Consider the following 21,917-nt stretch of genomic DNA (forward strand, 5'->3'; position numbering starts at 1 on the left):
GAAAGTGGAATTCCATGCAGTCTAACTATCTCACTGATATACAATTTTGCTAACTTCTCCAGTGAGTAGTCAGTCCTAACTGGCAGAAAATGTGCTGACTTCGTCAATCTATCTACTATCATCCATATTGCATCATGCTTCTTCTGGGTGAAAGGTAGACCACTTACAAAATCCATGGTGACTCGATCCCATTTCCATTTAGGTATGCATATAGGCTGTAGCAAACCCGATGGAACTTGATGTTCTGCCTTGATTTGCTAACATATCAAGCATTTAGTCACATAGTCAGCTATGTCCTTCTTCATACCAGGCCACCAATAATGAAGCTTCAGATCATGATACATTTTTGTACTTCCTGGGTGCATAGCATAAACACTGGTATGTGCCTCTATCAGAATACTGGCTTTCAATTCCCCATCATCTGGTACACATACTCTTCCTTTGTAGTACAAACACCCATATGCTTTCACCTCATAGTCAGTTTCTTTCCCGTCTGAGATTTTACTCAAAATAGCTTTTAGCTTCTCATCTGCCTTCTGCCCATCTAAAATCTGTTGTAGCAGGTTTGGCCTCACTTGCAACTCAGCCAAAATAGCTCCATCTCGAGCTAAGGATAGACGGGCATTCAATGATCTCAAAGCTGTGATGGATTTTCTGCTTAAAGCATCAGCAACTACATTTGTCTTCCTAGGATGGTAATCAATTACACAATCATAGTCCTTTAGGAACTCAATCCATTACCTCTGTCTAAGGTTGAGCTCCTTCTGGGTTGGCAAGTATTTCAGGCTTTTGTGGTCTATAAATGTAGCACTTTTCACCATACAAGTAGTGCTTCCATATCTTCAGTGCGAAGATAATTGCTGTAAGCTCTAGATCATGGGTATGGTAATTCTGTTCATGTGGCCTCAGCTGCCTGGAAGCATAAGTGACCACCTTCCCCTCTTGCATCAATACACACCCTAACCCATTATGAGAGGCATCACTGTAGACCACAAAGTCCTTTCTCGACACTGGCTGTGTTAACACTGGTGCCTCTGTCAACATAGCCTTCAACTTCTCAAAACTGGTTTGACACTTGTCATTCCAGTCGAATATGATATTCTTGTGTAACAACTTGGTCATTGGAGCAGCTATTAAGGAAAATCCCTTCATAAATCTTCTGTAATACCCAGCTAGCCCCAAGAAGCTTCTAACCTCAGTTGCATTTTTGGGAGGCTTCCATTCCATCACTGCTTTTATTTTCTTGGGATCCACTTTAATCCCATTAGCTGACACTATGTGTCCAAGGAATGCAATCTCATTTAACCAGAAGTCACACTTGGACAACTTAGCATACAGCTTCTTTTCTCTCAGGGTTTGCAGAACAATCCTTAAATGCTCATCATGTTCTTCCTTGGTCTTAGAATACACTAAAATATCATCAATGAAGACCACTATAAACCGATCTAGGTATGGATAGAAGATATGGTTCATAAGGTCCATGAATACTGCTGGTGCATTTGTTAAGCCAAAGGGCATTACTAAGAACTCGTAATGCCCATATCGGGTCCTGAATGTAGTCTTTGGCACATCTGCATCCTTCACCCTTAGCTAATGATACCCTAATCTGAGATCAATTTTTGAAAATACCCCTGCTCCCTTCAATTGATCGAACAAATCATCAATTTTAGGCAATGGATATTTGTTCTTCATTGTCACTTTATTCAACTGCTGGTAATCGATGCATAACCTCAAAGTCCCATCCTTCTTCTTTAAAAATAGCACTGGAGCTCCCCATGGTGACACACTGGGGCGTATGAACCCCTTATCCAGTAACTCCTGTAAATGGATTTTCAGTTCCTTCAATTCTGTTGGTACCATCCTATAAGGAGCAATAGAGATTGGTGCTATACCCGGCAGTATCTCAATAGCAAATTCAACTTTCCTTTCTGGTGGCAAACTAGGCAATTCTTCAGGGAACACATTTGGGAAGTCTGTTACTGTGGGTATGTCACACAGATTTGGATTAGCCTGCCTAGTGTCCACCACATGTGCTAGGTATGCTTCACAACCTTTTCTCATCAGTTTTCTTACAACTGTGGCTGAGATGACATTGGACATGAAATCTGTCCTTTCTCCCACAACTGTGATCTCATTAGCCTCAGGAGTTTTCAAAGAAATCCTCTTCAATTTACAATCAACCATTGCCTGATGACGTGACAACCAGTCATTCCCAAAATCACGTCAAACTCATGAAAAGGCAACTTAATCAGGTCTGCCAAGAATTCATACCCTTGAATCCTTAATGGGCAACCTTTGTACACTTTGTTCACCACTACACTGTGGCACAATGGATTAGTGACCAGAATGTCTTGGTCACTCTCCCCTACTAATATCCCCCTTTCTATGGGTAGGTTGATGCAGATGTATGAATGAGTGGATCCTGGATCCACTAATGCATGCACAGATGTATTGTAGAGGGAGAACGTACCCCTGATGACGTCCGGGGCATCTTGCTCCTCCTGAGCTCTCATAGCATAGGCTCTAGCAGGTGGTCTGCCCTCAGGCCTCTCTGTTGGCTCAGATGCAGACCACTGCGATGGTCCCACTGCCTTAGATTTTCCAGATTTCCTACCCCTTTGTGGTGTAGGAGTAGGTCTGTCTGCTTATGTTAGAGCAGTTGTAGTAGTTCTGCATGGGCAGTTCCTCAAATGATGCTCTGTTGACCCACACCTTAAGCAGGCACCCGTCACTCTCCAACACTCCCCCTTATGCCACTTCAGGCAATGTGGACATACAAAAGATGCTGGGGCTGGTCCCCTGAACCCCATCCCTGGAGAGTTGCCCACTGATGGTGTGGACTGACCTCTACTAGGAGTGAACTGTGGCCTGGGCCCCTAGGACTGACCCTGACCTTGTGGTTAACCTAAACTCTGTGCAGGTGGACCTTTGAACTTCTTCCCAGGTGTAGGAGATCAACTAGACTGACCCAGACCCCTCTTCTGTTGTCTCTCCCTTCTGGTTTGCTCACTTATTCTAACCTTTTCAACTTTTATTGTAGCTTCCACTAACTTGGTGAAGTTTGTGATTCCCAAGGCAGTGATCATGATCTTTATATTGTCATTTAATCCTTCTTCAAATCTCTTACACCTTTCGGCCTCATTAGGTACTATCTCCCTTCCGTAGTGACTCAGCTTGACAAATTCTTTTTTATACTCAACCATTGTCAGCTATCTCTGCCTCAGGTTAATGAACTTTCTTCTTCTCTCTTCTAGGTATACACTACCCACATATTTCTTCTTGAATTCTGAGAGGAAGAAGTCCCAAGTTATTACTTCTGGCTGTACTTCACTAGACACTGTATCCCACCATTGGTAGGCATCATCTTGCAATAGAGATACAACAGCTTCTAGATTTTGCTCTGGAGTGCAGTGGAATTATTTTAAAACCCTTCTTGTTCTGTTCAACCAAATTTCGGCTGCAATAGAATCATCTTCTCTCTTGCTAAAGAAATCCGCTGCTCTAAATTTTCTCAGTTTTTTTAGGTGTGATTTCTGCTATGGAGGTGGTGGTAGTGGTGGCATTACCCTAGCCATTTGTCTGAAGAATTTGGCCATTTGCTGGAACATGGCCTGTGGAGGCTGAGCAGGCTCTGCTGGAGCTAGCGGAGTAGGTTCTCCCCTACCCCCAATCTCAGCTACTACAGGTGGAGCATGACTCTCCACTTCCTCCTCAACTGCCCTCTGAGATGTGGGGTCCATATCCTATTCAAAATAACAAAGACAAACAGATCTGCATTAGTGTCACCTTAACTCTTACAAATACAATACATGGTATGGACTCGATCTAGGCCCAGAAACGCCTAAACCGTGCTCTGATACCACTAAATGTGACACCCCTTACCCGTCTACAGTATAGCCGACTAAGATAGGTCACACAGTGTACCGGAACACCCTATTTTATTTCAATCATTTAATCTTTCCTAATTTAGTTTTTTCATAGTTATGAAGTATAATTTGTGAAATATCATTCATTGAAGTTATTTATTGAAATCATAAATTTATTTAAGGTTCCGTAAATTTTATAGAAAATCCGGCAGAGTACCGGCTAAAAATGGATAAAACAGTTCTTCGGAACCTGTGAAAAACACTTTCAAAATTTTCTTAATCATTCCCAAACTCCATTTCATCAACAAAATCTTAATATTTTTCAACAACAATTCCATTTCTCATTCATTCATTTTCTATGATATTCATATGCAAGTCATAAATAAATATTCACTTTTTCATTCATAAACACAATTTTCGCTATTTACATTAATATCAAAATACATTACATAAGTCTCAATTATACATGAAAAAATAAAAGTTAATTATAAAATACCAAAATGAAACCTAGTGTCCTACCAATGCACTGACGTCGGTGAGGTGACACGGACACTATGCAGAGCTGCAAATGATCTCACCCAGTCTGTGGTTTACTGGGCTCTCGGTCTGTCTCTCCAGAACCTACGCATGGCAAAAAGCAACGCGTTAAGCAATAATGCTTAGTGGTGTCAATAATAAAATAAAAAAAATAACAGAAAGTAAATATGCAGTGCATGTTTTGATGTCTTATGCAGACATTTTTTCGATCATTATTGGTAATCTTATTTATTATGTACCTGTTCTATTCATTATTTCATTAAATTTGTTCACTTTCATTTTTGGTTGCCCAACTAACCTATACTGGATGACTGGACTGGCTAAACGGGTAAACTGGCACTGGGTATCAAGTACCTCGGGCCGTCACACCATCGGTCACATGTGTATCTCCCGGTGTGCAACAGAATAGCTAATAAGCTGTAATAACATTAGGCACAAGGCCAAATATCAACATAATGTCAGAATGGCTAATAGCCATAAAATCACAGAATGACATAATGCCATGTGCAGTACTGCTAACTGAACTCTATTGGTATGCCAACCTATCCAAACCAATCTTGCTAGGTGTACTAGGGCATGTTACACTTTTAAATTATACAATTCTTGAAATTTAAGTTTAGGTGTTACTATTCATTTCATTAGTCAACTAAAATGTTGACTTTTGCATAGACAATAGGTACATTGATTCTAATACTCCCAACATACCACATTTTACATTCTAAAATTATTAGTATTGGTTACCAATACCATTTTTAAGCTTAGTGCTAGTTGTTCAAAATTTTCAGATTTCAAGCCTTGTGTTTGCTGTTCCATTGGTCATTTTTATAGTAGAAATTTGGCAAAATTGTCTTCAATGAAAGTTGTTCCTTATTTTGTCTAGTTATATTTACTTTTTTGAATCACTCCATTTGGAGTTTGTAGCTCAAGTTATGGCCTAAACACCATAACTGGCCGGATTAGACAGAATCCAAAATTTTGGGCAAAACTGGTTCTGCCAGATTTGGTAACCTAAGTTTGGTTAGCAATTTGACTAGGTTATGATCAGAATTTAGAGTTGTGTTTTTCAAAAAAGTTGTAGGTCTATGTCTCAACTTTCTGCTGGTAAAATTTAGGTCAATTGGACCTTTCTACACTGAGTTATGACTAAATAAATAAACACTGTTTATTTGGTCATTTTGCCCAAGTAGAATGCAGGTCACCCAAATTAGGGCAATTTTTAAGCCAACTTGGTTTGGTTTTCTGGGTAGGGTTTCTTAACCAAAGTTATGCCATTATGTATCTAGTTTCATGTCCAATTGGCCTTGCAAAAATTGAACCTCTACAACTCCATATATAACTGCCCAAACCTACTGGACTCATACTCAGTCCTACAGGTCAGCCAAGGCAGCTCACCTAAACTTAAATCCAACATCCTTACTCACATCAATTCCATCTCACACATATTTAAATGGTCACTAATTGACCATTATAAGGTTAATAAACCATTACATGAGCAAACCCTAATGTTGTTAAGTGTCCACATTTTTCATGTTCATACATGCCTAAACTTTGCATTTCACTTACACAACTAGGTTCAATCACTCATTTAATACCAAGGGCTGCTCATAACTATTTTTCTACCAAGAAAAATCATCAAACCCTAGCTAACCCTAGCTGCCAAAATTTTTAGAGCACACACACACACATTTTTATCTTGTTTTCTTACATTTCCTACTTACTTCATGCCATTAAACATGAATTTAATCAAAATAGCAAAAGTTTGGACACTAACCTTGATTTAGCTAATTCCCAAAGCTTAAGAACTCCTCTTTTTCTCTTTCTTTTTGCTGTCCAAGACTTGCTCTAGGTGTAAGGGTAAATATTTGTGAAGGGAAGCTAGGGTTTTGGGGTGATTTGGGTGGTGAACTCAACCTTGGTGAAGCTTTAATGGAGTTTTCCTTCCTCTCTCTCTCTCTCTCTACGTTTTTGGCTGCCCCAAAGGTTGAAGATAGCTGTTTAGTTCTTTAATTTTTATCTCCTTTTATTCATTTTTAAGTAGTTTATAATGATGTATCAAAATTTGGTTGGGTGGGAGAATGTTTAATGACATCATAATGATGTCATAATTCAAATTTCTTTCATTTTCTTTCCTTTTCTTGTCTACTTAATTTCAATTTTATTTTTAGCAATATTTATTCATATTTTATGTCATAATAATTATTTACTTAACTGAACAAGTCGGCCAAAAATCACCTCTGAAGGCGAAATGACCAAAATGCCCTCTGTTTGGCTTAACAGACCAAAATTATCTGTACCGATTGAAAAATTTTCCTAAGCATTTTCTTGGCATTCTAATGCCATAGGAACTTCAATGACCCTTCTCTGGAGTCCTAAAAATTATTTTATAAATTTATCCTCGGGTCTAGGGCTCCTAGTTGCGAGAACCGCAACTTCCCACTAGGTTACCCATCGCTAGGGCACTGGCTCATTTAACTTGATTGTATTTTATTTCTAAAATTTTTCCTAAATTTTTCTTATTAATATTTGAGTTAATTATGGCTCTTCAATTTAGTTTAAATATTTGTCTAGACATTCTACCTGTCTGGACCGACACTGGTCACTGGAACAATAGAATGTACGTAATTGCTACAATGAGGATGTTACACATAATCCCTCTTTTACAATATACCCGGTGAGTCCTTATATTTTTGGGTCACTTGAATTTTTATTGTATCTATCTCAATTAATTTTCTATTTATTTTTGGTCCTCAAGTGTCTTTGAATAGTACTAGTCACGGACCAAAAATAGTACCATTCATAACTCGGAGGTTCGGGGTATTACAAACTAGTTATGGTTTTTTAACCATAACTTGAGTTCTAAAACTCCAATTAATATGATTCAAAAGGGAAAATAAATACAAGACATAGAGAAACAAATTCTATGAAGGGAGTGTGGCCAAACAGTGGCCACATCCTAATCAATTTGCCATGTAAAGACAGTGCACCAAATCTGGACCTAAAGAAAAGTCCATAAAATAACTATGCATATGAGATTAAATGAATTAGAATAAATTGTTAAGCATAAAAATAACATGAATTAATGAAATTATAAATACTTAATAATACTATTCTGCCCAAAGTACATCTAAACTCATTTATATAGCTTGGATCGATTAGTATACCAATTAGGGACTACATATTGCAGTACTGTCCACAGGGATAATCATTGACAGACAACATATGTCTAAGATGATTGTTCTACTGGCTTTATGCCTGCCCGATGGCCATAGTGCCAATTTTTATTATTACTGGCTTATGCATGCCCGCTGGCCTTGTGCCTAATATGACCGTTGTATACATGTTAGACGTACGGCTGTCTAACAAGTATACTCCCGTGTATCTAGTCTTTATAGTCTGTCATAGGTTACTTGGGCACAGATAAACATAATAGGACTGTGAATGGAATAAATGAACCAAAAAGACCCTGATTAAGTAATTGCTCCCAAAGTTTTAGAAATATGTAAAAGATTTTAATTTCATGAAATCCTACACATCTTTATAAGATTATATATGAGATAATTATTTCAATTCTTAGTTATTTTATTTTAAATTATTACACCACTAAGCAGAAATACTTAGCGCGTTGGTTTTTTCATCGCGTAGGTACAGGAGAGCACTAGCAGTCGCAGCAGTAGTAGGAGAGGATCAGATCTGCTACAGGGTCGGTGTCACCTCACTAGTTCATTTTGGGTAGGGCTCATGTGTATTTAAATTTTGTATTTTGGATCACTGTACATAAGTAAATGATGTAAATAATTTTGGATTGTATATAAATTGTAAATTATTGTATATGTAAACTTTATATGAATGAAATGTAATTTATTTTCTTGAAATTGATATGAGCATGAGAAGTGACATGATGAAATGGATATAAATTGTTTTAACAGGTAACATAAAACCCACAATGCACTAATAGAATAGAGGGGACTCTGTCTGGGTCTCCATAAAAAAAAATGAAATGGGATAAAAAAAAATTTCTACAAGTGAGATAATAAAATTAAATGGACATTAAATTAATATTGTAAACTATAAGACAGGATAGGGTGCTCCGGCACCAAATGTAGTACACTTTACTTGGCTACACTGTGGACGGGAGAGGAGAGGGGTGTTACAGCATTAATTTCTTTAGTGGGCTAAAACCCCATTAATTTTATTTGATCTTGAGTGTGCTCAACAAATCAAAATAAAATTAAATTAGGTAGATAACTATTTGTCAATCACATCTCTATATGACTCCTAGATTAGTTAGGTAACAACTATTTGTCTAAATATAATTTTATGTTTCTCTTAACTATGCCTCTGATTCTACATGATCATGAATGTGCTCATCCAAATCATGTAGGTCAATTAAGTAAAACCCATTGTTCAGAAATATCCAATATTTCATAGCCATAAACATGTTTAGGAGAAAAGCCACCTTGGGTGTGCTCAACAAGTTAACTTTAATATAGAGCTCACATTTATGCTATAACAATGGAAGGCATCTTGATCATGCTCATAACATGCACTTAATATTTGATTGAGGGATTTAGGTTTATGTCAATTTTTTAGGTCTCAATAATTAGCATGCTAATTATATCATGCATCACATATATATCACATAAACCCCTAGCATGCATTTCTAAGTGGATGATTATGGACTTCACTAAATAATTCTCTTGAGCCATTGGAGAGAATTATAGGGTCAAAAGCCTAGGCAGTAGCGATATAGGACATAAGTATTCTAAGCACCTCCTTGAAATATATTCACCAGCTCCTCTTTTTGCTTACAGTTACAAATAATTTTTCTATCTACTCTTTCTAAAGCTATATAACATTTACATATTTTACGAATAGAAACCTTGAGTTACATTCGAGGGGTGTAAGATAAGAAAAGAATTTATAACACAGAATATAGGAGAAAGCAAGGAACACAATCCCTATTTATGAATACATAGACATTCAACCTTATAAAGTGCAATATTGGTCTTTAGCACATAACAATCCATCTTGCATTATAATCAAATTAAAATTCATAAATAAATTTAATCATCCTCATTGTTGTTGTTAGTTTCATGTATAATTAAAAATAATATTTCGAACAATTAGAAATATTAAATCAAAACTATACAATATTCCTCCTATTAAATAATTCTATTTAATTGTCTTGGAAACAATTTCCTTTAATGAATAAGTAATTTAATCACAATTAAATACCTATTAATTTAACAAAACAATTAAATCAAATTATTATGCTACCTAATGCCATATATAATTTAAAAGAAATTTTCTAATATTATATATATAAATTAAATAATTTATTTCAATATCTAATCTAATTAGATATATAAAATCTAAAACAATTTTAGATAACCCATAATTTGTCATTAATTTTTTAAAAAACACATTTTTCAAAATTAATATTGAATTAAACAATTTAATTCAATAAATTCCCCTTTTCAAATACCCTAATTAATTTTGGAAACTAATTTTTAAATTTAATATTAAATTAAACAATTTTAATTTAAGTCCAATTAAACAAAAATAAAATTTACAATTTTATTTATTTGAAATTCAAAATTTGATTTAATTTTAATGAAACAATATTATGTAATTTTCAAATTTAGTTAATTGGAAGTTCAAGGGTAAATCAGGAATAAGGAAAAATTAATGGCAATTTTGTGATTTTGCCAAAACAAGAACCATTTTTTCAGCCACTTGATGGTGGCATTCCTGTAAACAATCATCAGTGGTAATTTTGTAATTTTATTGCAAAAATTACGGGCTGCACATTTAGTGGCATATTTCGTAATTTTCTTGAACTTCATGGGCAGGCATTCTGCCATTCTAGTTCATCGTGAACCAGTAGACCAGTATGGAGCCACCAGCGCTGCCGCACTAGAGCTGGCCTCGCAGCAGCTGTCGCCCGCTGCAGCAAGGCCGACAATGCGTAGGGGACTCTTCGGCAGCCACGCAAACGGCTCCCAGCCACTCTTGCGTGATCCAGCAGCAGATCGCATATCTCTCAACCCGAAAGCAAATCTGTCCGGCGATACTTTAAAGACCGCCGGGCGACGCAATAACGGCTAGAGGATCGTCGGCCGTTTAGCGAGCGTTTGGGCACGCCCTCTCGCGCAGCTGGACAGCCAACAGATCCTTCTCACCATAGCTGGTTCAAGGATTTTCATATGGGTATCTTGCAAATTTCCAGATTTTGCCATGTTCTCAAAATTTCAGAATTGACTTTCATCAAAATTAATTTTTACAGATCTAAAATTTTAACTGAAAATTTCAAAAAAAATTCTAGTAGCATTCCAGAATTAATTTGAACATAGGAAAAATTATGAGAGGAGCAAAATATAAAACATATGAATTAATTCTCAAATTTACAACAACAACAATCATTCTATAATTAATTAAAATAGCTCTGATACTACAGTTAGAAAGTATTAATTGCATAACAAAATTGAGCAGAAAAGTTAATCCAAAAATCAACTTTAATTAGCTTATGAAACGGTGGTTTTAAAATTTTATTGTCCAGCGAATTTTCTTAAATTTGCTTGAGAAATTTGTTAACCACTAGGCCAGGTTGTAGTATTATCAATCATCTAGATATTCAGCCTCTAATATTATTCACACAGACTCATTGTGAGAAAATTCTTCAAAACCCCCTTAGAGAAAATGTAAGCGAAAAAATTAAATTAAAAGTCAACTTTAGTTAGCTTATGGAATAGTGGTTTTAAAATTTTATTATCTAACAAATTACCTCAAATTTGCTTGAGGAATTTGTTAATCACTAGGTCAGGTTATAGCAAACCATCAGTCGTTCAAATATTCAATTTCTTATGGTATTCACACAAACTGATTGTGAGAAAATTCTCCAAACCTTCCTAGAGAAAATGTGATTTTGAGTGCTAGCTCAAAAGTGAAATTGAAGCTCCTTCTTTCGAATTGGAAGACAAGCTCCCTTCTATAGGTAACTTTTCAATAATTAAAAATTTAACTATTTAAATATATTAATTATAAATTAACTTCTATAAGAATTAAAATTCACATATTTAATTTTTATAATTCTTAAAACTTTAAATTATGTCAACACTTAATTATTAGGACATTAAGCAATTTAAATAAAATGTATGCTATAGTCCATAAGTCTCTAGATTAATTTATTTTATTTTAATCAAGTCCAACTTGATAACTCAATTTAATTCTTCACTTACAATCTTTATGTGTGTGACCCATTAGATTTTTAATATGTTGATAATAAATATAATTAAATAAAATTAATACTTTAATTTTGTCATCAATTTATAATTAATTAATTATATTCATAGATTATTATTGACATCTAGCAATATTTAATGACCTCTCAAATATTAGAACTTGTCAAAGTGGTTAACTAACTTTTCTGTGATCAATCTATTAGTGTAATTAATTTTCCTTCATCATAATATTTCGATTTATACATTGATGCATGAAATGTATCTACTTCATATAAATAATTTCTATTCTTTCAGTGTGATTGATTAATTAAATAAGATCTAAACCTTATTGTACTTTGTGTAAGGATTTAACAATCTACACTAGTCAAGAACAATTGAAATATTTTTTGTAATTACCTAGGGTGATGAATTCTATCTTGGCAATTAAATATTTCCATATAGCTCATACTATATCCAACAGCTTTCACATTCATTATCCTTATATAGAATGATATGTGAATAGTATAAAAAACATTAATTTCTATATAAGATAACTTAATGTCTCAAGTCTAAGGATCACTTATATGCTTATCACGTGAATCTTTCTATGGACACAGGTAAACTTTCATATGGAATTCTCATACGAGTTAATTTAGTAAACTTGTCACCACAAGTACCTACATATTAGTTCTAGGTATCCCATATACCTCAGTTTAATGAGAATTGTTACTTCCTTTCATAAAGAGGAAAAAAATGCAACTTGTACTAATCTCAACAATTATATTAATATTCAGTCTCGATATAACTTTGACAAGGAACATTTTTGGAATAATACTATCATGCAGTCAGAATCTCATAATTATAATAACATTATAATTTCCACTGCTACGCATATAAGTCCCATAAACTATATCTTTATTAGTTAATATTTATTAAAATTAAATTAAATATTAAAAATAAAGCAGCCTTTGTTAATAACAAAATATATATAAATGTAATTAAGTGATCACACTAGAAACTAACACATTGACTACAGTGTACATACGCTAACATTTGTTGCCTGTTAAGCGATCAATGTTGTTGGTCATTTTTGCTTAGGACCACCCCCCCCCCCCCCCCACCCCCCCACCTCCTCCTCCTCCTCCTAGGCACTAGTTGATGTTGCTGTAAAAAACTCGTCTTAGTTGATTTCTTTTAAATGGAAGTGCTTTTCTTCCAAAAAAGAAAAAAAAAATCCCACTTTCATGGCTCTTTATGAACATTAAGCTTGGGTTTTCATGAATTGTCATGATGAATTACTTAGCTTTGTTTTGTATGAGGATGAAATCAACCATTTATGAGAAGAAGGATTTGACTTTTTCACATATTTAAGTATCAACTTGACCTACTTTAAAGAAAAGTTGGATTGGGGTTTATTATCAAAGAAATAAATTGAAAAATAAATTGAACTTCAATAATTATATTATCCTTTAGCAATAAACCTATGTCTGAACCAAAACTAAAACTCTGTGTTTTTACATGTATTATATCGACTTGGGATCTAATTAAATATTCCTGACTAAAAGTAATTAAGTAAAAATGAATTGGATTAGCTAAATAATAATATAACATACTCTCATGAGGATAATAAATAATTTTTAAATCGTAGTGAAGTTTAAATACCTAAACTAGATTTTAGAGAATAAACCTAGATTAAAATGATATGGCAAACTCCAGATGGACAGTGTTTTGAGTGTTATGAGCTTGAGCCATTATGATGTTGCTACCATATAATTTTATTTTATTTTATTTTATTTTATTTTTTGCAGAGGGTTAAGTCTTATATAAATTTAAAATTTTGTCAAAATTTTGATAAAACCCTTATATTATTATTCTTGCTTATATAGTTTAATTATTTATTTTTTGTCAGCATTTGCTAGACATTGGTGTTTCTGTACAAGTGATTGGAGTTGGTCATCTTCCCAAACAAACTAGCAACTATCAGGTTGACCAGTGTGTAAGTTGGATATTAAATATTTTTATAATTTGAATATTTTTATATTTTTGACATGCCTATTTATTATCGTGTGTGCGTATGTGTAGAGAGAGAGAGAGAGAGAGAGAGAGAGAGAGAGATTTTGGAAGCTATTTAAAATAAATCTCTATGAACAGGCAAATGCCAACTATAAATTGGGAACTTAATGGGGATTATAAGTCAGCTGACCTGTAAGGGCACAAACACATGCATTAAGGAGCTCAATTGTAACATCCCGAATTTCTGAGCTCTGAATAGTACCATTTTCAGTCAGCGAATAGTACTATTCAAAGCCAGTTTGAGGACTAAAAACAAAATGAAAATACTTTGAAATAAGCAGAATAAAAATTAAAGTGACCATCGGGTTATGGATTTAATTGGTATTACTGAAAAAGATAGACTATAATCCAATGAAGGACATTTTGGTTAAATCACTCTCAGACTTAATTTTTGACTTAAATGTCAATTAAAATGAGAGAAATTAAAGTATTAAAAATGACTTTAAAATATGAAGTATATATGGAAAAATTAAAAGGGATACAAAGGGAATTATTGAAATTGTTAAAATTATAATAATTATAATTAATATTTAAATTATGTATATATGGATAATTATATAAGATGAGACAAAATTCATAAATGAAAAGTTATCTTCTTCCTTTCTCTCCCTTCATGGCTGAGCCACCTTGCTTGTTTCCCTTCCTCCATTGTTGATTTTTCAAACTCTATTTTTCCTTGCATTTCTTCCACATTTTCCCAAACCCCAAACACTAAAACTTGTTCTTGGACCTTGCTAGAGTGATTGGGAGCTAAGAAAGTTAAGAAAGTGAAGTTTGGCAAGGAGGAGAATTTGCCAAGTTAAGGTTAGTGCTTAAACTTGACTTCCTCCTTCTTTAATTCTTAATACCAAGTTGAAATGAGTTGAAATTGAAAATAAAATGAAAGAAATCATGCATGAAGAGGGGCATGAAATTTCGGGTAGCTTGAAGGAGTTTGGGGATTTGGTGATTTGATGAATTAGAACATGCCAATTAGTGTTGTTTAATGTGTTTACATGATTTATATGTTGATTTGCATATGGTAACATGAAATTGTGATTATAAAGTTAGGGTTCTGAACAAATTTAGGGATTTGATGCTAAGATGCTCAATTGATGTGTTTGAGGTTAATTATTAACCAATTGATGTATGTTGGTTGAGATTTGAAGTTGGTTATTGAGTTAAATTGAAGAATTGAAAGTGTGACCTTTGTGCAGGAATTCTGAACCTTTGAGTCTAGTGGTTTTATGTGGCTATAAGTTGAGGTACATTGCTCCAATTGGTGTGAGGCCAATTGGAGATTAAACCTAAGACATAATGCTAGAAATGTCATGAAGGAAGCTTGCTCAGAAACTAACCATAAGTTGGCCTAAATTAGGCTTGAATCCGAAATGACACATTCTGGACCTGAACAGAATTGACAATATGAATAGTAATTAGTTAAATGAGCATAACTCACCCTAAGAAACTCTAATTGATCTGATTTTTGAACCCATGGAAATCTGAGACATAGGAGAACATTTCATATGGAGAACTTAGAGCTAAATTATGACCTTAACTCAACCAAATTATTAGACAAAGTTAGTACATAAAACTTGTCCTGATTTTGGACTAAAACCTGAAATCTTGGACATTGAGCTATCCAACCAATTTTGGAAAAAATACCATAACTTAAGCTACAAAACTGCAAATGTAGTGATTCCAAATCCAAAATGCTCATAACACATAGAATTACAACTTTTGTGCTTTGACTAGAACCTAGATCTTAAGGTAACTTAGGGAAATTGTTAGAGTAAGTTAGAAATGATAATGCTGGAATTCCTGAATTCCAGCAAATGCGCCTTATGACCTCTGAATGGTTATTAGGCCATAACTTTCTCTAGAAAACTCCAATTGAAGTAATTCAAAAAGATTTAGAAACTTAAGATAAAGGCCTAAAACTTTGTTTTAGAGACCTAAACCAATTCTGAGCCTAACATGCTCAGATTTTAGTTGCAAAAACTTATTGAATTTCTAGTAACATGGAAAGTGCAGGGTTAATACCCTGAAAAAGTATTTGGTAAATTAGCCATAACTAGAGCTACAAACCTTCAAATTGAATGATTCAAAAAGGAAATTAAAGTTCGAACATAGGGGAACAACTTTCATGAAGAAAGTGAGGCCAAATTTGTAACACCCCTATTTGCATAGTCTAGTATATTTTACTATTCTGGTGACCGGTATTGGTCCGGACAATTAAAGGGATTAGAATCACATCTAAGATAACTAGATAAACCCTGAATGCAAATAATTAGTAATTGCCAAATAGTTAAGTATAAAGAAGAAAAACAAAGCATAAAAAGTTAAATGAGTTGGGAGTCACAACAATGGGTGACCTTCCAGGGAAATGTATGCGAGGTCAATCGTAACCCGAATTCTGAACCAAAAAATGTGACGCCGTGGTTTTTAGTGTCACACCTTACTCCTCCGTAAGGCATAACATGATCCCGTAGTATACCTAATGAATTACCAAACTTCGCCTACTAATAACTCATTAAATACACTACAAGGGATTTTAAACATTTTCTTATTTCTTTTTACAGTGGTGAGCACTTTTGACAGGTGTTAAATTTTTTTTTTTTTTTTAACTGAAGTGAAACCAAATAACGAATTTGAAGTATCAGTAATTTCTATAAAAATTTCGGCAGAGTGCCATCTATATTTTAAATAAAACAGTTCTTCAAAACCTGTAAAAAGCACTTCTAATATATTTATTCAATCCCAAAATCCAATATGGCTCAATACAAATCAATTTTCTCAACTCTTGTCAAACTCAATTCAACATCAATTTCCAGTAGTTCCAAAAGCTGAGATAAGAAAAATATATTACAACATTTTTATAGGCCAAAATAATTTATAACTTTAGTTTATAACTGCTCAAGACTAAGCACACTATATATACATACAGTTTACATACATTACAACAAAAACTACAAAAAAAAATAGTATAATCAATATACCCGAAAGAATCCCAAAATGTAGCACAAGCAGCCTACTCTGCTGTTCTATCTGTCTGTTTACTGGCAACAGCAATGAAAAAGCTATCGCTGAGCCAATGTCTCAGTGGTGCACAACATTAAGAAAATGCAATTTAAAACCATAAACCATAAATCATATAAACTGTGGATAATTAAAAATCATAGTTAAATTCAAAAGACAAAGAATGTCATAAAGAATTAAACTCCATTTCACAATGTCTCAATGAATATCAACAAATCACACACAGCTTAATCATGATTCCAAAGTCCAATTCGTCCCAAAAGCCAATGGCAAATGAGGAATAACATAGCTAACTAGCAATTATATGAGTATTCATTCATTCGTCCTCAACTGGCACACACCTCAACACTTCAGCTAGAGAGAGAATTCAAAGCCAATTCGTCCCATTAGACAAGCTAGTAAGGAATTCAATCAAATATACATGATAGCTATGGTTTCAAACCATTTATAATATTTTTCAAGCAATAAGTATCCATCAAATTCCATTCAAACAATTTTTCTACAATTTAAGCAATAACATACAAATTGTCATAATTTATTTCAATTGAAAATTCAAAAGAAATAACTGTTGTGCACAAACCTCTGATTAATGCCTCTTGGCCTTGACTCAGTGATTCTTTCCCATTCCCTGAGTCTTTGCTAACTGAAACACACAATTTAAAGTGTTTCAGTACTCATTTACTTTGTTTCTAATAATAAGGTTCAATAATTAAATTTATTTAACACTATTGCTTTCATTAGTCAACCTATAATATTGACATTTGATGCACTCTAGGGGAATAAATTTTAATGTTACCAATATGTCACATTTTATAGTCCTTTAGTGTTGGTATATGTTATCAATTTTATTTTCAAGTGTATTGCATTTTATTGCAATTTATCGGATTTTGGTATGCTATTTTGACCTAGCCGATTGACCTAGTTCCCTCAATTTTTGGGTTTTGGTCAGAATACAAACTTGTAGGTCTATGTCTTAGTGAACTTTTGCCACAAATTTTAGGTCATTTGGAGTTTACTGGACCAAGTTATGGTCATTTTACCAATGCTGGATAGGTTGCACTAAAATGACAAACTTAGGGTCATTTTTAGGTCATTTCCGATTCTGGCAGTTTTTATACCCGAACTTGTGCAAGCATTTTGACTTACTTATGGTCATTTCTGGGTTTGGTAATCCCTACAAAAGATGTAGCCCTATGTCTAAGCTTTCCAACCATATAAATTTCAGGTCATTTGGACCTGTTTTGAGTGAGTTATGGCCAAAATACCGACTGCTATTCAAATGGTCAATTTTCAGGTTTGCAATGTCACCAATCCAGATTTGGTCAATTTTCATGTCACTTTCTGGACAGAATTTAGATAGGTTTCCAACATGAAAGTTGGCACATTTTATGCCTAGTTTCACCTCCAATTGGCCTCATACCAATTAGAGTCACACACTTAGGGTTATAGGCTCATTTGCATACTGCCCTTTACATGTCTCTCAAACACCAATCCAAATATACCTTAAACTTGTTATAAGTCCACTTCTCTACCAAATTCTGAATTGGTACTAAACCATAACCACTCAACACATCACATTTACATCAACTTGGGCAGAATACAACAATTCACAATACATCAATTACACTTTTATTTCATAATATCCAATTCTAAACAATATATCCACATAATACTCCTAACCAATACATATAACTTTCATCATCAAATTACATATATATTCACTACTATATCATATACATATGCTGCCACTTTTAGTACCATAATTCAACAAACTTTTCATGAATTTAAACACTTCCAATCTTCATCATGAGGCTGCCCAAGTAACACATATACATCAAGCTTCCATTTTAGCTTTTCAAACTTACAATTCAAACTATATACATGGTAAATCAACTCCTATACATTTAAGCACTTAAATCAACACCTCAAAACACCATTTACATGAAGAAATAATTCATTAACATTGATATTCCATGGCTGCCAAAAACAATACCTTCCAATAACTCATTAAAACCTCAAAGTTTCTTCATAAATCAACTCACCACAACACCCACACAAACTTTAACAAAGAAAGGATGAAGAAATGGTTACTTACCTCTTATGAGCTTGGCTAAACTTCACCTATTCCTCTTAAAATTACTATCAAATTCTTCCTTGCAAGGTGGGATAAACTTTAATGAAGACAAGTTATGGAAAGCATGGCTTGATCATAGAGATTTGAGCTTGGAAAGTGGGCGGCCATGGATGAGAGCTTGGGAGAGTAATTCGGCTGGTTTGAAGTGAGAGGTTAAAGATGAAGTTTCTGTCCACAATTGTTGTATTTTAATGTCCATTAACTTCACTTAGTGGAGCACTAAGTTTGGTTAAAGTATTAAATTAATCTAAGTTTCATAATTTGCATTTTTATGCACCAAACTTCCATCATTTATATTATGTACTGCAATTTAATTTTTTTATGACATTTTCAAAGTTTAATATCATTTATTTTTAATGGACATTTAGGTCAAAAGGCAACTCGGGGTTTCAAATAACCAAAATACCCCTATTCGGTTTATATTCCCGATTTTTCGATAACACCGATTTTTGTCGGTTTCTCGATTTCTCGTTTTTCTTTGTACTAATTAATTAATTTTTCTTTGACATTTCCAATATCATTTATACTTCAATAGATGTTTATTTAAGTCTTAAAAATATTTCCCAGGGTTTTCCGCGGTCCAGAGCTAGTCAACGGTTCAATCTGCAACTTCCCGGTGCAGTCACCCATCGCTGCGATTTTTTGCTCGTTTAACTTAGTTACATTTTATTGCTCTTATTTTTTCTTTGTTTTTCTTGTATTTTCCTCTATTGTATTTCATTATTTTATATCTCCTTACTATTATTTAAGTGTAGTTCCAGGCATTCTAGCTGTCTAGACAGACACTGGTTACCGAAACAGTAGAATGCATTGCCGAATATAGGGGTGTTATACTTAGGACTATTGCGAACACAGTGGAAAAAAGAAAATCACGAAAAAGAATTTTTAAGTAGGTCAAATAATTAGGTCAGGGATTTGGAAGAAATATCGAATAACTTGCCAATCGGATTGAACCAGCGAGGGGCAATTTGGTTAATTCACCCCTAGAGCTGACTCCTGACCTAACTGTCCAATAAAATCGGAGAAAAGAAAATTTTGGAATCGAGAATTAAATTAAAGAACTAATGAAAAAATAAATGAAAATAGAGAAAGAGAATAAAGGATTAATGACAACATCATGATGATGTTAAAATGAGGTCGTAATTAATTATACTTTAATTAATTAAATTGAATAAGTTAATGTTAGGATAAATATACATAAAAATAACAAATTAAAAGAAAAAAATCATTTTGGTCTTCTTCTCAAAGATGTGCCACCCCTCTCTCTCTTCTCTCTCTCATCTCTTCCATTTTCCCACCATGAAAGCTTATTTTAAAGCTTTCTAAACCAAAAAATTCAGCCATAGATTTTAATGTTTCCTTGGTTAAAACTTGTTCTTGGGTCTTGATTTGAAGATTGAAAGTGAAAAAGAAAAGGAAAATTGAAGAATTGAAGAAGATAGAAAAAATTCATTGAGGTAAGCTTTCTTTTAAGTTAATTTAGTTATGTATGCATGGAAGTGAACTTGAAGATGGTGATTTAAATTTAGGAATTACAAAAAATTATGCATGTCTTAGTAAACCATGAATTTCGGCCAGCCTTAGGTTAGGGTTTGAAATGAATGATTTTGATGTGTTTGAATGGTTGTTTGAGGTGAATGAAGTATATAGATATTAGATGTACACTTTGATTGCATTGAATTACACAAATGTATAACTAGGGTTTTTAGCATTTTGAAAAATTGGAGAAAAAGTTGAGAATTGGTCAATTGATGCAAATGACCTTACTTGAATTGAGAAATGGTCAATTGTGACCATTTGTGGTGTGTGTGAATTGTTAGAACCAAGTTTCAATGCGGATTGGTTAGGGTCAGTATGCAGACAGCTTGACCTAGGTCCATTTCAGGGACCAAAACTAAAAATATACCAACCCAATTGATGTGAGGCCAATTGGAAATGAAACTAGACACAAAATGGACCATTTTTCATTTAGGAATCATGCCTAGAAAATGGCCATAACTTAGTGAACAATTGGGCCAAATCCGGATTTGGGCACACTGCCCTATACAAAAAATGACCAAAATGAACAGTAGTTACTTAAATGACTATAACTTGGCCTAGGAAGGTCCAAATGACCTGAATCTTATACCGATAGAAAGCTGAGACATAGCCCTACAACTTTCATGGAGAAAATAAACTCAAATTTTGACCATAACCTATCTGAAAAGTCACCTGCAATCAGCACACCAAAAACTGCCAGTATCCAGAAAATGCCCAGAATTCTGGGTAATACCAAATCCGGCCAGCCCTAGAAAAATAGGCATAACTTGGGCTACAAAACTCCAAATGGAGTGATTCAAAAAGGTAATTAAAGATAAGACAATAAGGAAAAACTTTGATGGAGGACACTTAGCCAAATTGTTACAGTAACCAGACCAATGGAACAGTAGAAAATAGGGGACCAAAATTAAAAAATTGTAATTTCTCTTAGGAGACTTAGAAATTGAATTGGCAATCAATGCCAACAAAATTGACACCTAAAATGTAGTATATGGGTGCAATTAGAAGTAATAAACCTATTAAGTATAGAAAAGTCAACATTTTGACTTGAATAGTGCCACCATACACAAAAATGTAAAAGACCCGAAATTTATAAACCGTAATAGGTAGGATAAGTCTGCAAAGAAATTATTAGAATTTAAGTATTAGAAATGGATACTGAAGCACTTTAAATTTATGTGTTTTAGTTGGAAAGGGATATTCGAAGGAGAAATAAAATTTTGAGTAAATTGAGTCGACAAAAGATGTTTGTGCACAACTAGTTTTAAATTGCTAATGTTTTGCATATCTAATTAGAGTAAATGATTTTATGTTCTTTATTTATTATGTTTACCAATTATTAAATTTATTTCAATGATTATTGAAATGTGTTATAGTATAAATGAGTTTAGTTGTGGGAAAATGATTAAGCTATGATTTTATTTTAGATATAAATTGAATGAGTTCAGTTTTGGAAATTTGTTAATGAAATGGGATTTGCATGGAAAAAAATACAAATTTATGTTTTGAATTGTGATGAGCATAAAAATT

Source organism: Hevea brasiliensis, chromosome 3 (genome assembly GCF_030052815.1).
Source record: "Hevea brasiliensis isolate MT/VB/25A 57/8 chromosome 3, ASM3005281v1, whole genome shotgun sequence".
In the NCBI taxonomy this organism is placed as follows: domain Eukaryota; kingdom Viridiplantae; phylum Streptophyta; class Magnoliopsida; order Malpighiales; family Euphorbiaceae; genus Hevea; species Hevea brasiliensis.